Genomic DNA, 5,821 nt, shown 5'->3' with positions numbered 1-5,821 from the left:
TTGCCTGGATGAGTCCAACAACACTCAAGAAGCTCAACACCATCCAGGACAAAGCAGCCCGCTTGATTGGCACCCCATCCACAAACATTCACTCCCTTCACCATCGACGCACAGTGGCAGCAGTGTGTACCATCTACAATATGCACTGCAGCAACACACCAAGACTCCTTAGACAGCACCTTCCAAACCGGCGACCTCTACCACCTAGAAGGGCAAGGGCAGCAGTTGCATTGAACACCACCACCTGCAAGTTCCCCTGCAAGCCACACACCATCCTGACTTGGAACTATAACACCGTTCCTTCACTGTCACTGGGTCAAAATCCTGGAACTCCCTTCCTAACAGCACTGTGGGTGTACCTACCCCACATGGACTGCAGCGGTTCAAGAAGGCAGCTCACCACCACCTTCTCAAGGGCAATTAGGGATAGGCAATAAATGCTGTGCTAGCCAGCGATGCTCACATCCCATGAATGAATAATAAAAAAAATCCAAGATCATCATGAAGAAGTATCAAAGACTACCCTCTAATTTCACAGATTAAGAATGGCCTCTTGCGTTAGAAAGACATCCTCATCATGAAAGCCTCTGAGCTGCAACATTCGGACAATTGAAAGCTGTGACATCTGCCAGTGACTATTGCTGCCATGACGTGGAAACCTTTTGTAAACTGTCAAAAGCCGAATCTCAAAAAGTAAGCTGTGGCAGATCTAACCATGGGCCATAGAAATTTTTTTTACTTGTTTGGGGGATGTGGGCGTCGCTGACTCAGGCATGCATTTATTGCCCATCCCCAATTGCCCATCCCCAATTGCCCTCGAGAAGGTGGTGGTGTCACAGAGGGAACAATTCCTTCGGAATGCTGACAGGAGAGGGGAAGGGAAGATGTGTCTGGTGGTGGTGGATGTTTCTTTGGATGTGGAGGCTGGTGGATTGACTACAGTTCCTCACACCTTGTTTCCTGGAAGGACTCCATCCCATTCTCCCAGTTTCTCCGTCTCCGACACATCTGTTCTGATGATGCAACATTCCACAACAGTGCTTCTGATATATCTTCCTTTTTCCGCAACCAAGGATTCCGCACTGCCCCACCCACCCACTGTGGTTGACAGGGCCTGCAAGAGTGTTCGACCTATTCCACGCACTTCTGTCCTCATCCCATCCGTTCCCTCCCAGAACCGTGAAAGGGTTCCCCTTGTCCTCACTTTCCACCCCACCAGCCTCCACATCCAAAGGATCATCCTCCGCCATTTCCAGTGTGATGTCACCAAACACATCTCCCCTTTCCCTCCAGTCAGCATTCCAAAAGGATCGTTCCCTCCGCAACACCCTGGTTCACTCCTCCATTACCCCCGACACCTTGTCCTCTTCCCACGGCACCTTCTCAACCAATCGCAGGTGTAATACCTGCCCTTGTACCTCCTCTCTCCTCACCATCCAAGACCCCAAACACTCCTTCCAGGTGAAGCAGCAATTTACTTGTACTTCCTTCAATTTAGTAGACTGTATTCACTGCTCACAATTTGGGTTGCCTCTACATTGGGGAGACCAAACATAGATTGGGTGACTGCTTTGTGGAACACCTCCGCTCAGTCTGAAAGCATAATCCTGAGCTTCCGGTTGCTTGCCATTTCAACACACCATGTTTTTTAACCATGCCCGTTTTTCACGTTGTGCTTTTGGACAGAGCAGCTCATTATTCTGCCACTAACACTCTCTCTGGACTAATGCTTTGTCTTTCACCACAACCATTAACACGCTCTTTGCCTTTGTCCCAGGACATTTGTTATTTAATCTCTCCTGCCCTCTGCCTGATCTCACACCTTGCCTTTTGTTCTCTACTCCATCCATTCCCCCCCGCCCGCCCCCTTCACTTGCTTAAAACCTAATACTTTTCTTACCTTTGCCAGTTCTGATGAAAGGTCACAGACCTGAAATGTTATCTCTGCTTCTCTCTCCACTGACCTGCTTTTTCCAGCACTTTATTTAACCCAAAATTGCACATAGTTCTCTAAATGTAGCCTAAACAACCTTTAATACTCCTTTACTCTTGTACTCTGTGCCTCTATTTTAAATCAAAAATGCTGCTGACCCTCCTTTATGGCTATCTGAATTATGTACCTGAATTCCTGGGTCCCCCTTTTCATCTCTACCCTTCACTCTCTTTCCATTGAATATGTCCACCCAATTCTTGTTTTTGCTCCAAAAGTTTATCCACTTTACATCTACTATCTGTATATTCATTTTGTGAATAGGTTTGTCTTCCTGATGCCTTTTGCAGCCCTCCTTGCCATTTGGAAACTCCCTACTTTTGTGCTCTCGGCTAATTCAAGATTGTGCTCTGTAATGCTCAAATCCAAAGTTGAGGGAACAAAGGTGGACCCCTGCATTGACCCATGGACACATCATTTTAACTTTTCTCCAACCCAAGAAGGCCCCGTTTACCCTGTTTTCAGTTCATCAACTGATGTTCTATATAAGAAAACAAAAAACTACAGGGTTATGGGAAGGGGAGCGAGATTAATTGGATAGCTCTACCAAAAAGCCCACACACGCACTATGGACCGAATGGCCTCCTTCTGTGCTATATTGTTCAAAATGCTGACTATGAATGAATTTTCCTATTTAGTGCAAATATCCTGCCCCTGGATATACTGAGAATCAACCCTAGGCAGCCCCCCAAATATTGCAGTCTACATACATCGTGAGGGTTGCTGCACTTCCATCCGCTTACCCTCTTCACACTTAGTTGTAAAGAAGTGACCTACTGCGCCAAGACCAAATCCAGTGGCTAAACTCTACACTTTCCTGACCTTTCATGGCTCATGACATATGAAGAACAAGTCTCAAATTTAAACTCTGGGGATATTTTAACTCTCTGCCTAGTGGAAATGGGGCAGTATCAGAGTTAAAAATGGAAGCGATCGACATAACTGTTCATTTGTACTTTTCCTATGGCATCTGCTGACAGCAGAGGCATCTGCTTAAATCAGGCAGGAGCCATTTAATCTGTGCAAATTGGGGTCCTATTGGGTACATAGGACTGCAATAGCATTCTAACTACCTACCGGGTGGAAGCTTTGCTCAGTAAAACTTAGTGGAACAGCAGAAGGTGCTCAAAAATGTGTTGAAATTAATTTGTGGGGCCTGGAGGAGGAGCAGGAGCATCTGTCCAGCCCTCTCAAAAGATAAGCTGGGCTGCTGCTGCACCAAGACCACCCCTTGCATTGGAGTGTGCATTTGTCTGCTCATGATATCTGGCCTTCAAAATGCACTGGTCCTCTTGCTGGTGTTATTGGGCAGTTGGTTGGCTCCATTGACCAGCAGCCCAATAGTTAATATCTACACCACAGTTTTGATGTAGCCCCTCAAGTCCCACAACAACTTGTTGAAGGTAATGGAATTAGACAGCTTTGAAAACTGTTCCAGTTTGGGCCCTCCCCAGCCCAGGAACAACACTGCAATTCTGGAGAAGATGCAGAGAACAGGAACAAGGATAGTCCCTTGCCTGAGATCATTGATCTATAAAACAATCTTAATGACTTGAGTACCTACTCACTGGAAAGATGGAGATTTGGAGGTAGTCTGATTCAGCTGTTGATTATTAAAGGCCTGGACATCATTCAAGTAGATCGTGTTTGATATGATGGAGTCAAGTAGAACTAGGTGTCTCATACAAATTGAGGAAGCAGTAGATGAAATTGTTTTACTTTACCCAGGTGGTGATTAACATATGGAACAGGATTCCACAACAAGCACCTTATAATCCGTCACAAAAATGTTAGATGGATCTCTGGAAAGTGAAATATCACATTGCATGGAAGATCAGAATAAATTATTCTGGAAAATACTACTGGTTTTGGGATCTCCTGGACAGCTATTGTCTATGGGAGCTCTGGAGGAATTTTTAACTGGATTTTTGAATTGGCCACAGGTCACAGCTTTTTTTTGTTCCTATCAGGAGACGCGGTGTAGGGGTTTGAAGAATGAAGACGAGTCTGTTTGGGCCCGATGACCTTTTCTCATCCTAGATACACAAACATGAAGGTTGTCACAGAGTGGAAATGGTCAATGTATACACAGATACTGCATGCAGAGAAAAGCACAAGAGGATTAGCTAAAATTCTTTTTCTTCTTCTTCTTTGGCCTCCTTGTCTCGAGAGACAATGGGTAAGCGCCTGGAATTGGTCAGTGGTTTGTGAAGCAGTGCCTGGAGTGGCTATAAAGGCCAATTCTAGAGTGACAGACTCTTCCACAGGTGCTGCAGATAAAATTGGCTGACAGGGCTGTTACACAGTTGGCTCTCCCCTTGCGCCTCTGTCTTTTTTTCTGCCAACTGCTAAGTCTCTTTGACTCGCCACTCTTAAGCCCCGCCTTTATGGCTGTCTGCCAGCTCTGGCGATCACTGGCAACTAACTCCCACAACTTGTGGTCAATGTCACAGGACTTAATGTCGTGTTTGCAGAAGTCTTAAAAGCGGAGACATGGACAGCTGGTGGTGGGTCTGATACCAGTGACGAGCTCGCTGTACAATGTGTCCTTGGGGATCCTGCTATCTTCCATGCGGCTCACATGGCCAAGCCATCTCAAGCGCCGCTGGCTCAGTAGGTTGTATATGCTGGGGCTGTTGGCCGCCTCGAGGACTTCTGCGTTGGAGATACGGTCCTGCCACCTGATGCCAAGTATTCTCCGGAGGCAGCAAAGATGGAATGAATTGAGACGTCGCTCTTGGCTGACATACATTGTCCAGGCCTCGCTGCCATACAGCAAGGTACTGAGGACACAGGCTTGATACACTCGGACTTTTGTGTTCCGTGTCAGTGTGCCATTTTCCCACACTCTCTTGGCCAGTCTGGACATAGCAGCGGACGCCTTTCCCATGCGCTTGTTGAATTCTGCATCGAGAGACAGGTTACTGGTGATAGTTGAGCCTAGGTAGGTGAACTCTTGAACCACTTCCAGAGCGTGGTCACCGATATTGATGGATGGAGCATTTCTGACATCCTGTCCCATGAAGTTAGTTTTCTTGAGGCTGATGTTTAGGCCAAATTCGTTGCAGGCAGCCACAATCCTGTTGATGAGTCTCTGCAGACACTCTTCTGTGTGGGATGTTAATGCAGCATTGTCAGCAAAGAGGAGTGCCCTGATGAGGACCATCCGTACTTTGGTCTTCACTTAAGACGGGGAAGGTTGAACAACCTGCCATCTGATCTTGTGTGGAGGAAAATTCCTTCTTCTGAAGACTTGAACGCATGTGAGAGCAGCAGGGAGAAGATCCCAAACAGTGTAGGTGCAAGAACACAGCCCTGTTTCACACCACTCAGGATAGGAAAGGGGTCTGATGAGGCGCCGCTATGCTGAATTGTGCCTTTCATATTGTCATGGAATGAGGTGATGATACTTAGTAGCTTTGGTGGACATCCGATCTTTGCTAGTAGTCTGAAGAGACCACGTCTGCTGACGAGGTCAAAGGCTTTGGTGAGATCTATGAAAGCAATGTAGAGGGGCATCTGTTGTTCGCAGCATTTCCCCTGTAGCTGGCGAAGGGAGAACAGCATGTCAATGGTGGATTTCTCTGCCCGAAAGCCACACTGTGCCTCAGGGTAGACACACTTAGCCAGCTTCTGGAGCCTGTTTAAAACGACTCGAGCGACGACTTTCCCCACTATACTGAGCAGGGAGGTTCCACGGTAGTTGCAGTCACCCTTGTTCTTATAGAGGATGATGATATTGGCATCGCGTATGTCCTGTGGTACTGCTCCCTCATCCCAGCACAGGCAAAGAAGTAACTGTGGCACCCCACTAGTTACATCTTGCCAGCC

This window comes from Heterodontus francisci, chromosome 13, assembly GCF_036365525.1.
Source record: "Heterodontus francisci isolate sHetFra1 chromosome 13, sHetFra1.hap1, whole genome shotgun sequence".
Classification (NCBI taxonomy): domain Eukaryota; kingdom Metazoa; phylum Chordata; class Chondrichthyes; order Heterodontiformes; family Heterodontidae; genus Heterodontus; species Heterodontus francisci.
Note: the sequence above shows the minus strand (reverse complement) of the source record.